Below are 12,953 nucleotides of genomic sequence, written 5' to 3'. Positions count from 1 at the left end.
AAAATGTCCAAATTGGGCTCAATTAGCCATTTCCCCTCCCCAGTGTCATGTGACTTGTTAGTGTTACAAGGTCTCAGGTGTGAATGGGGAGCAGGTGTGTTAAATTTGGTGTCCTCACTCTCACACTCCTTCATACTGGTCACTGGAAGTTCAACATGGCACCTCATGGCAAACAACTCTCTGAGGATCTGAAAAAAAGAATTGTTGCTCTACATAAAGATGGCCTAGGCTATAAGAAGATTGCCAAGACCCTGACACTGAGCTGCAGCACGGTGGCCAAGACCATACAGCAGTTTAACAGGACAGGTTCCACTCAGAACAGGCCTCGCCATGGTCGAGCAAACAAATTGAGTGCATGTGCTCAGCGTCATATCCAGAGGTTGTCTTTGGGACATAGACGTATGAGTGCTGCCAGCATTGCTGCAGAGGCTGAAGGGGTGGGGGGGTCAGCCTGTCAGTGCTCAGACCATACGCCACACACTGCATCAAATTAGTCTGCATGGCTGTCGTCCCAGAAGGAAGCCTCTTCTAAAGATGATGCACAAGAAAGCCCGCAAACAGTTTGCTGAAGACAAGCAGACTAAAGACATGGATTACTGGAACCATGTCCTCTGGTCTGATGAGACCAAGATAAACTTATTTGGTTCAGATTGTGTCAAGCGTGTGTGGCGGCAACCAGGTGAGGAGTACAAAGACAAGTGTGTCTTGTCTACAGTCAAGCATGGTGGTGGGAGTGTCATAGTCTGGGGCTGCATGAGTGCTGCTGGCACTGGGGAGCTACAGTTCATTGAGGGAATCATGAATGCCAAAATGTACTGTGACATACTGAAGTAGAGCATGATCAGTATGCAGTATTCCAGCATGACAACGACCCCAAACACACCTCCAAGACAACCACTGCCTTGCTAATGAAGCTGAGGGTGAAAGTGATGGACTGGCCAAGCATATCTCCAGACTTAAACCCTACTGAGCATCTGTGGGGCATCCTCAAACAGAAGGTGGAGGAGCACAAGGTCTCTAACATCCACCAGCTCCGTGAGGTCGTCATGGAGGAGTGGAAGAGGACTCCAGTGGCAACCTGTGAAGCTCTGGTGAACTCCATGCCCAAGAGGGTTAAGGCAGTGCTGGAAAATAATGGTGCCACACAAAATATTGACACTTTGTGCCCAATTTGGACATTTTCACTTAGGGGTGTACTCACTTTTGTTGCCAGCGGTTTAGACATTAATGGCTCTGTGTTGAGTTATTTTGAGGGGACAGCAAATTTACACTGTTATACAAGTTGTACACTCACTACTTTACATTGTAGCAACGTGTAACTTTTTCAGTGTTGTCACATGAAAAGTTATAATCAAATATTTACAAAAATGTGAGGGGTGTACTTACTTTTGTGAGATACTGTAAACTTGCAAAATTTTTATCTTGTGAAAAAGTATTCCGGATTCTTCACTGACCTTTCCACTATCACGACTCTTGGCCCTTAGCTTATTGACTTGAGACTCAGCAATATCAGCACGCTCTTCAGCCTCCTCCAAATCATGCTGAACCTTCCTGAGTTTGGACAGGTGGACAGTGGCCTGTTCCTCCTAAATACAAACAGTTGTATAAAGTGTATGATATTGTTCCAACACTCGTTTTTAAAAAAGTCCAGCAAATTCAATAGGCTGCATGAATATGCTTGGGCAGATTTGTCTCACCGCTTCCTCAGACTGTCTCTTGTAGGCCTTGACTTTCAGCTGCAGCTTATCAACGAGATCTTGCAGCCTGGAAATGTTCTTCTTGTCCTCCTCAGTCTATAAATTATACAATTATTTTATTAGTTTACTGTGAAAAAAACATGAAACATTTTAATGTGAATAGTGTTCTTATTATTTGGCATTTATTATTTGGCACTTTATACATACTTGGTAGGTGAGCTCTTTCACTCTCCTCTCATATTTGCGGACACCTTTAACAGCCTCAACTCCACGTCTTTGTTCACCCTCAACTTCACTCTCCAGCTCACGAACCTGGAAGAGTTCATACATATAATATTGAGACATTCCTTGCAATACAAATCCTGCTCTGTATCAAAAATGGGCCACTGAGACATAGAAAGCTTTTTAATAATAATAAAAAAGGCCTTCAAGGCTTACCCTGGACTCCAGTTTCTGAAGTTGTTTCTTTCCTCCCTTCATGGCCAGATTCTCAGCCTCATCCAGGCGGTGCTGGAGGTCCTTGACTGTGACCTCCAGGTTTTTCTTCATCCTCTCCAGATGAGCACTAGTGTCCTGCTCCTTCTTCAACTCCTCAGCCATCATTGCAGCCTAGTGTGAAATTGCAAGATTTTTTTCTCCTTGAACCTTTAGAATCTACTGGCTATGTGCATTCTAAATTGTACCAATACGCACATCAGTAATAGCTTTCTTGGCCTTCTCTTCTGCATTTCTTGCTTCCTGTACAGTGTCCTCAACCTCACTCTGGATTTGAACAAGGTCAGTCTCAAGCTTCTTCTTGGTGTTCAACAGACTTGTGTTCTGCAAAGAAAGTATAAATTATATTATTATATTTTCTAAGCAGTCATACACATTTTTAAAAACAAGTTAGTTTGTAATACCTGAGAGTGCAGCAATCCAACACGCTCACTAGCATCAATCAGCTCCTGTTCAGCCACTTTGCGGCCTCTCTCTGTCTGCTCAAGTGCAGCTCTGAGCTCCTCAATCTCAGCCAACATCAGAGTGTTTCTGCGCTCCACCATGGCCACTTGCTCCTTCATATCCTCTTGTCCTCTCAAAGCATCATCAAGTTGCAGTTGGGCATCCTGAAAGCAAAGACAAATATGTCATTTTTCATATATGTGGAGTTTTAATAAAGCACTGAATTGTACTAATTTCATCTAACCTTGAGTTGTCCCTGGACGTTCCTCAGCTGTTTCTGTGCCTCAGCAGCTTGGCGATTGGCATGGCTGAGCTGAATTTCCATCTCATTGAGATCTCCCTCCATCTTCTTCTTAATTCTCAGAGCATCATTCCTGCTCCTAACCTCAGAATCCAGAGTACTCTGCATGGACTCAGTCACCCTCTGGCTGTTCCTCTTGATTTGCTCGATCTCCTCATCCTTCTCAGCAAGCTTCCTGTCAATCTCACTCTTAACCTGGTTAAGCTCAAGCTGGGCACGAAGAATCTTTGACTCTTCATGCTCCAGTGTGCCCTGTGAATTAAATGAAATAAAATTTACTTGAAGTAAGATATAAGAGATTTGTTTAATTATGATCATCAAAATCAAGTTGTTGACAAAAAATCTTTAAGTGGTATCAACTGTCCTCATGTGTGCTATTCTCTGTATACCTCAGCCTCCTCCAGAGCAGTCTGGATCTCGGCCTTCTCAGTCTCTACTGCCTTCTTGGCCTTCTCAAGCTCATGAATGCTCTTTCCAGTCTCACCAATTTGTTCAGTCAGGTCTGAAATCTCCTCTGTTGAAAGAAAAAAATATGGAGCATAAAATTGTAAACAAAGGATCTGGGCATAACTACGATTTTAAAAATTGTGTTTAGTGACAATGAAAGAGTTGTTGACATTGAGACAATGAAGATTGTTTTCACATACGCTGCAGATTCTTGTTCTCTCTCTTGAGTGTTTCCAATTGATCAAGAGCTTCCTCATAGGAGTTCTTCATCTTGAACAGCTCAGTGCTCAGAGCACGAGCCTCCTTCTGGGCTCCTTCCAGCTCAGCCTGACCCTCCTCGTACTTCTGCTTCCATTCTGCCAGGACCTTTGATACAGATGCAACAGTTATTTAGCAAAAGCTTATATAAAGACAACCAATGGAAATGTGAAACTTCTCAATTAGTTCTCAATAAAAGTCACAGTTTACCTTATCAAAGTTCCTCTGCTTCTTGTCAAGGTTAGCAGCCAAGGCATTGGCTCTTTCCACATCAATCATAAGGTCCTCCACCTCACCCTGCAGTCTCTGCTTGGTCTTTTCCAGAGAGGCACACTTGGAGTTCACAGCCTCACATTGTTCCTCAGCCTCCTGCAGACGCTGTGCCAACTTCTTCCTGTTAAGAATTGCATTTTGTCTTAGGTGTGATTTTGTAGCCATTCTTCCAGTATTATGAACACTTTGTGTTGAACTTACTTGGCTTCTTCAAGTTCCTCAGTGCGCTGAATAGCATCAGTTTCATATTTATTTCTCCACTGAGCAACTTCGCCATTGGCCTTGGACATTCCACGTTGTAATTCAGCCTTTGCCTCCTGCTCCTCCTCAAACTGCTCCCTGAGGAGATCACAGTCATGACGGGCAGACTGCAAACCATGGGCCAGGGCATTCTTTGCCTGTGACGAAAAATATATTTGTTCATTATTCCTTAATAAATGCATAACACCTGTAATGTATGTAATGTGGAAGAATTTCATTACATGTTTACCTTAACCTCCTCCTCCAGCTGTCTCTTGAGCTCCTCAATTTGCTGATTGAATGCCTGCTTGCCTCTGGTCAGTTGAGAAATCAAAGCTTCCTTCTCTTCCAGTTGACGTGAAAACTCACCTGTTTGATTGCAGATCAAACTTTAAACTAGTTATGTTTTTTAGATTCATGTAATTAAATGTAATGAGAGGTAATTGTTCTGGGTAATTAACATGTAATAGACATTTGACAGTGGATTCCCATGAAGGTAGCTTGACATTTGGGTGAAGTAATATATTGCCAACCTGTGAAACAATATTACCATTTTCAGTTTGTAGTCTGGCTTTTTGGACACTGATGTCATTAACCTGGCGTGCATTCTCATCATTCTTGGTCTTGAGTTCGCTCAATTGGTCCTCAAGGGTACGGCACATCTTTTCAAGATTTGCCTATTGACAAATATACTTTTAGTTTTCTGGACATTCCAATCTGTAACCTTGGTATTGCACATATTGAATAAAAGTATCAACCTTAGCTTTAGCAACAGCTTCCATATTGCTGGAGAGATCATCAATCTCCATTTTGTATTCACTCTTCTCCTTCTCAAGCTTCTGCTTGACTCGCTGCAGGTTGTCGATTTGTTCTCCCAGCTCTGCCACACTGTCAGCCTGCTTTTTGCGAAGGGCAGCAGCAGTTGCTTCATGCTGCAATGTGGCTTCTTCAAGATCACGACGTAGCTTCTGGAACTCAGCCTCTCGCTTCTTGTTCATTTCAATCTGAGCTGCAGTTGCTCCACCAGCCTCCTCAAGCCTCTCACTGATCTCCTCAAGTTCCCTGGAGAGATCAGATCTTTGCTTCTCAACTTTGGCACGAGCAGCACGCTCAGCTTCAATCTCTTCCTCCAGCTCCTCAATACGGGCCTATTATAGACAGAAAACCACGCATTTGTAAAGAACCATATAATGAAGTAGAGGTAATTGAGTTACTTATTGGCTGCACACTTATTTCATTTGGTTTTGTATCAACGACTTTTAAATACCTGAAGCTCCTTGATCTTCTTCTGATGCTGAGCACCAAGAGATTGCTCATCCTCAATCTTACTAAGAAGCTGGCTTACTTCAAAGTCTTTCCTGAGAGAATTAAACAATAACTTTGTTTCAGCGTTCATAGCAATATATCCCCTCTCTCTCTCTCTCTCTCTCTCTCTCTCTCTCTCTACACACACACACACACATATATATAATAAATATATACAGTGTGTGTGTATGTATGTATGTATGTGTATGTATATATATATATATATATATATATATATATATATATATATATATATATATATATATATATATATATATATATATAATCTAAAAAAACTTTTAGGTTCACATTCACTCACCAGAAACAAAAGCATTTTTACTTCATCATTGACATCAAACTGGTAATATATAATATAAACATTTAATATATTAACATTAACTGGATATGAAATATACTACTCTACAAATATACTTTTCTGTGCAATATATACTTTTTGTCAACTCATCTTCAATTAAATCTTTCAACGGTGTACTGGCCCTTAAATTCAGCGTGAGAAAAAAAAAATTAGACTCGACACCGAAACTCCTGCTTCACTGCTACTCACTTCTGGTGTAAAATTTTAGCAGTGCAGAGCTTACAGAGCTTACAAACTGCAGTTTTGTCATCTTTCAACACACTTTCCCACCCTCTTTTGATTGACAGGATACAATCGGCCCTGATTATTGGATGTTTTTAAACTATCGGCCTATGGCCGATAGCGTGAAAAATTGCCTTTATCATGTTTAAATTTATTATATAAAATTAATATATATTAAATTTATCAAATAAAATATTTAAATTGCCTTCATCATACCTTTATCTCATATATATATATATATATATATATATATATATATATATATATATATATATATATATATATATATATATATAGATGATAGAGCTATTAGTGCTATTAGTGCTTCTAATTTGCTATATAATTACTTTTTCAGCTTCTCCTCAGACTGCTGTTTGTCATTCTCCAGGTCCATGATGGATTCCTGAGCCAGTTTCAAGTCACCCTCAAGCTTTCTCTTGGCTCTCTCTAGATCCATGCGGAGTTTCTTCTCTTGCTCAAGAGAACCTTCCAGCTGTAAAAACACAAAATATTTATTTAAGTACCTTGTGCAGAATCACTTGTGAGCAACCAATTTTGCAATTCTGTATCAAGTAACTCACATCATCCACTTGCTGTTCAAGCTTAGTCTTGGATTTTGTCAGAGTGTTGACTTTGTCCTCTTCTGCCTGAAGATCATCAAGGGTTTGCTGATGTGCCTCTTGGAGGGCTTTCTTCTCTTTTGTGAGTTTGGCAATGCTCTCATCTTGAGAGGTCATCTCCTCTGTGAGGTTCTTAACCTGCATTTTTGAGAACATAATTATTGTTTTTGCAAGAAATCATTTAATTAGAACAACAGAGAAAGTGGGAATAGTTTATTTTTTATGCTGTCTGTACAAATAGTACAAACCTTATTTTCAGTAGCATGTTTCTCCTTTTCCACTTTAGCCAAAGTGAGCTCCAAGTCATCAATGTCCTTCTTCAGCTCAGAGCACTCATCCTCCAGTTTCCTCTTCTTGGCAGTCAGCTCAGCGTTGATCTCCTCCTCATCTTCCAGTCTCTCAGTTGTCTCTTTGAGTTTAGCTTCAAGCTGGATTTTGCTCTTAATCAGACCCTCACATCTCTCCTCAGCATCTGAGAGATTCTCAGCCTCCTGTATATTGTGCAATAAAAATTCTAATTAGATAACCTAACATTTTGGAAGTAAAATGGCCTTAGACATACATAACTTACTGTTAGCTAAATTCGCAGATTAATGAAAAATCTTACAGATGCAACTTGAAGCTGCAGGTCATTCTTCTCTTGCAGCAGTGCCACCATCTTTTCTTCAAGCTCCTTCTTTTTGGCCTCAGCCTTGACAAGATCTTCCTTGCATTTTGTAAAGTCCTCTTTCATAGTGGCCAGCTCCTTCTCAGTTTCAGCACTCTTCAGCAGGGGCTTGATCTTGTAGTACACCTTCATCCATGGCCAATGTTTGACATTCATAAATGAGCGGACGTTGTACTGGATGGTGTCAATGGCCTCCCTGGAGAATACAAATGGTTCTTTTCTACATTTTATCTGAATTTATATCTGATTTAAAAGTCATTGGGATAAAAAAAAAAAGGGTCTACCGAATAATTACATATTTCGTTCACAGAAGTACGTGTGTGTATGAATTGTTTACTTTTATAGTGTAAAACAGTTTCTGGTGACATTAATAGTACAGTAAATAGTTATTATTCAAAGGTATGGATAACATTATAAAATACCTCCTCTCCATCATCTTTGTAAACTCTCTTCTCATGAGGAAACCACGGCAAAGAGCCTGCGTCATTGTGACCAGAGAAGCCAGTTTCTCATCTCGCATCTCTTCAAGAGTACCCAGCAGACCAGCTTTGAAGAACACCTGAATTAAATGGCAGGATATTGTATCACTTGGCCCTCAATTTGTTATTTTAAATTTGTACAGATAGAGAAAATGAAGAACTCTCTTTTTGGCCACTTAAGGATATTCACCTTAGTGTGTCCAAATCTATACTGGTCATGGTCAATGTCAATGGAGCCCAGAAGTTTCTCACAGGCCTTTTTGTTGTCAATAAATTGGCCCTCAGGAATAACACTGGCATTCAGCACTTTGTATCTGTAAAAATAAAATGTATCATCTCAACATTATAAGACAAGAAAAAAAACACAACTAGACACACTAATAATATGGTGGGTTTTTTTTTTTTTTTTTTTTGTACCGTTGCTTGAAGTCACCATAGAGGATTCGGCTGGGGAATCCCTTTCTGCAGATTCTGATACCCTCTAGCACACCGTTACATCTCAGCTGGTGGATAACGAGGAAGTTCTCCATAAGACCTGATAAAGACCATAAAGGAATTGGGGTAATTATCAAGTCAACAGTGTTTGTTGTTTGCACAGCTCAAACTGGCTATACTGACATTGAAATTCTTTGGAGTAGTTCTGCTAATATTCAATAACATCAGTCCAGTTTTATCTTTTAGACATTAGGTTTCAAACTTTACCTGGAGTCTTAGATTCATTGGGAATCAGACAACGCACAAAGTGAGGATGGGTGCTCCTCAAGTTGGTCATCAGCTTGCCCAAGTTCTCCTGTGTAGTAAACATACTATTGGTATTCATTTTTAAAATGGAATTAACTTGATATTAAAGAACTATAAGTGTAACAAACCCTGAACTGTGAGGACACAGTCTGCATAGAACCACCCTTCTTCTTGCCTCCCTTCTTGCCACCACCGCTCTCTGTGCACATTAAATTAGAAACACAATTACATTTTTAAGCAAACATCTAAGTAACTAGTCTAAGTCTGTCTTTAAAATAAAAGAAGTTACCCTCAACAACAGGTGGGTAGAGGGTGGAAAGCAGTTTGACAGAAGACTTCTGGTACAGCTGCACAACAGACTCATTCAGTGGGTCCTTGTTCTTGTCCAGCCAGCCAGCGATGTTGTAGTCCACAGTACCAGCATAGTGAACCAGGGAGAAGTGGGCCTCAGCTTTGCCTTTGGCAGGTCTGGGTTTCTGGAAAGCGTTGCACTTGCCAAGATGCTGGTCATACAGCTTGTTCTTAAAGCTGGTGTCTGTAGCCTTGGGGAACATGCACTCTTCTTCAAGGATGGAGAAGATACCCATGGGCTGTTACAGTACAAGAAAAGTAGTTTTGAGGAGACATTCTAGATATTGCAAACGTCGTACAAGACATAATGACCTGCATGGAAACCACACCTTCTCAATAAGTTCAATGCAAGCGGCCAAGTCCATACCGAAGTCAATGAACTCCCAAACAATGCCCTCCTTTTTGTACTCCTCTTGCTCCAGGACAAACATGTGATGGTTGAAGAACTGCTGCAGTTTCTCATTGGTGAAATTGATGCACAACTGCTCCATGCTGTTGAACTGGAAAGATGGAAGTTAACACTTTGTAGGTTTTCAACCTGATTCAAACAAATTTTTAAGTGAACATTTTAAAATTACATAACACATACATCAAAGATTTCAAATCCAGCAATGTCCAGCACACCGATGAAGAACTGTCTGGCTTGTTTGGTGTCCAACATCTGGTTGATACGTATGACCATCCACAAGAACATCCTTTCATAGATGGATTTGGCCAATGCGTTCACAGCATTATATACCTAAAAGCACAAATTGTTCATCAGCTTTCTTTTACTGACCCTATTGTATCATTTACAAAAAGCTTTTTAATGCTTTTGATTACGTACCTGCGGCACAGTCTGACCCTTTGTCACAAATTCATTTCCAACCTTTACTCTGGGGTAGCACAAGGCCTTCAGCATATCCGCTGAGTTCAAACCCAGAAGGTAAGCGACTTTGTCAGCCTCTGTTAACAGTAGCAAAATTATACACATTATACATACACTTTAATCTAAGTAAGACAAAAATATGGCTGAGATGTTGTGGGTTTTGAATCACAGGACCAGAGCTTTCATTTATGAGACCATAATAAATGGAACTCTTGAATAAAGGTCAGTCTCACCCTCTGTGCCATCAGGCTCAGCTTGCTCCTCACGCTGCTTCTGCTTGAACTTCATATTACCATGATGAATAACAGCTCCAGTAAATTTGTAGATGCCCATTTTCTCTTCACCACTGAAACCCAGGATGTCAATAGCAGTCTGTAAAATAATGACAGTACTTAGAGCCATAAGGATTCATAAAGTATTTCAACATAAGACCTATTATCAAGAATCCCTTACATCTGTGGCAATCAGTTCCTCCTTATCATTAATGCTTGCCACTGTGATCTGACCCTGACTGCACATGGGGAAGTCGTAGGGGTTGGTGGTGATGAGCGTCATTTCTGTGGAACAAGGATGGTGGTTAAAATTAATTTTCGGCTACAGTAGGCTGAGCAAAGACAACATTTATATTATATTTCCTTACCAATCAGCTCAGGCTTTTCATTGGTCATCATCTGGTAAAAGATGTGGTATCCTCTCTCATCAGGAAGCTGGAATGATACTCTAGACTTCTCCAGCAGATCTGTTAGGAAAATGTGCCCATGTTATCTACAAAAGGTAGACTAGTAGAACTACCATCACTGATGTATTAATTAGTCAACTTACATGTCTCAATGTCAGCACTAGCCAGTTTGCCGGATGTGCCAAAATGAATTCTGATAAATTTACCCTGGTTTAGCAAAACAAATGATTTAGTGTCAGTTTTACCAGAAATCAGAGCATCAACATGAGATGTTATAAACTGTATATAAACTTCACAGTTTATATAATAGTGTAGCTGAAGTGTATTGAGTTTAATAGAATCAAACTTACAAAACGAGAAGAGTTGTCATTTCTCACAGTCTTAGCATTACCATAGGCCTCAAGCAGAGGATTGGCAGCAATGATCTGGTCTTCAAGAGATCCCTGCAACAAGTTAATTTTGATTGTGTTAAATGTGTTTTTTATGACATTCCGTTTTAATTAGAGGAACAAAGAATATAAAAACCCGAAAAATCCTAACCCCCAAAAAAGGAGTGCCGTGAAGATTGAATGGAGTTCAATTCATACCTGCATTTTGCCGGAACTTTGCTCCTTCTTCTTGTCACTCTGCATTGCAACTGTGGCAAAGTACTGGATGACACGTTTGGTGTTCACAGTCTTTCCAGCACCAGATTCTCCACTGGTGTACATTAAATAAAATGTTTAATGATACTAAAAAAGAGAATTGTAATTATTTCTATGTACTCACAGGTACTTACGTAATCAGGACAGACTGGTTCTCCCTATCTGTGAGATGAAAATAAAATAAAATCAAATTCTATATAATTTATATTAAAAAAGCAGTTAGTAGTATAATCTAATATCTTAATAATTACATATGTCTTACCAGTGAGCATAAACTGATAGGCATTGTCAGACACAGAGAAGATGTGAGGTGGGGCTTCCATGCGCTTTTTGCCTCTGTAGGCAGCCACCACTTCTGCATCGTACACTGGGAGCCACTTGTAGGGGTTCACAGTAGCACAGAAAAGTCCAGAGTAGGTCTGAAGTAGATATGGACAGGGATGATTACATACAAGATTTTCTAAAGAAGTGTTGTAATCCTATCAAGTAAGCAGCTTTTGGTCATAAATTCATAGGAAGAAATAATCGCTTTTGTTACTAGCTTGTGAAGTTACTATGTGGTGTAGTACTATTGCTTAACTTACGTAGATCATCCATGCTGCGTAACGCTCTTTGAGGTTATACAGCACAGAGGCTTCATTGAGGTGAGTCATCATAGCCATGTCCTCAATCTTATCGAATTTAGGAGGGTTCATGGGGTGGACATCATCCTCCTTAACTGTTCTTGACTATAAGAGACTCAAATAATGCACATTTAGTGTGAATGACCTATATATAATCTATATATAATGTTATGAAGTTTGAATGTTATGCATTTCATAATTAACTATCACCTCCTTGCTCTCAAGCAATTCAACAGTGACTTTGCCACCATCTCTGCTCTTGATTGTAGCCTTAAGGTATAGCTCTTTGTCATCAGCTACATAGCAGGCGGCCTTTGCATCAAAGGGCTTGCTTTGAGCCTCAATTCTCTCCTTCTCAGGCTTACGGAGGTAAATGGCAGCTTTGCCATAAACGGCCATCTCTGCGTCCGTGCTCATGATGGCAGCTCTCTGTAATAATGATGCGTTAAGTTAGTAAAATGTTTGGTGAAACTTTAACATGTTGCATACAGTTTTTATTTTTTAATTATTTTTACAAAAACAATCACAATGTTTTATGTGTAGCATTCAAGTACTATGGAGTAGAGATGATTTTTTTTTTTCTTCTTTTAAAGCATTATCTAAAATAATAATCTGATGTTGCTTTAATTACAGTATGGAAAAAAATAGTTTGTTTTTCAGAGGTAGCACATGATACTCCCTAATCCCTTCTTTTTAAAAACTAGTTCCATAGATTTCAGTGTTTCCCATACATAGGCTCTACTTGGGTGGCCCGCCCAGGTAGATGAAGATCCACCAAGGTAGATAAAATCTGAATTCAAATTTTTCTTTTCAATCAAATTGTCAGTTCATATTGACCACAAACCAGCTGACGTTCAACCAGCACAACCCCCCCCCCCCCCCCCCCCGACCTCCTTTCTCAAGACAATGCGCATATCAGGTGCGCGTCACACAGCTGTTCAGTTGGTACGTCAAAATTCAATGGGAGACTCGCAGTGGCTGCTATTTCTGAGGTACTACTAGTTGACTTTTTCCTAACTCGATAATAAAAACACCACACTTAGCAGTTTGTGTATTGTATGCCTAAAAAAAAAAAAATGCATTTTCCTATTTAATGTGTTAACGTTAAACATTAACTCTACACATATTATTTTAACTTAGGAGGGTACAGTAATGTTAGTTGGTCTGGCAACTAGCTGTCTACTAATGGTAGAGCTAGCCTCGACACCAAACTGAACACAGTG

At 39.9% G+C, this 12,953-nt stretch overlaps 1 pseudogene; it reads right to left on the bottom strand.

Annotated features, from left to right (window-relative positions):
- Nucleotides 1-1,239: 1,239 nt before the first annotated feature.
- On the bottom strand, nt 1,240-12,147 carry LOC128603408 (myosin heavy chain, fast skeletal muscle-like; annotated as a pseudogene).
- Between the last annotated feature and the right edge of the window lie 806 nt (nt 12,148-12,953).

This window comes from Ictalurus furcatus, chromosome 28 (assembly GCF_023375685.1).
Source record: "Ictalurus furcatus strain D&B chromosome 28, Billie_1.0, whole genome shotgun sequence".
Classification (NCBI taxonomy): domain Eukaryota; kingdom Metazoa; phylum Chordata; class Actinopteri; order Siluriformes; family Ictaluridae; genus Ictalurus; species Ictalurus furcatus.
This window is presented reverse-complemented; position numbering and strand designations above follow the sequence as displayed.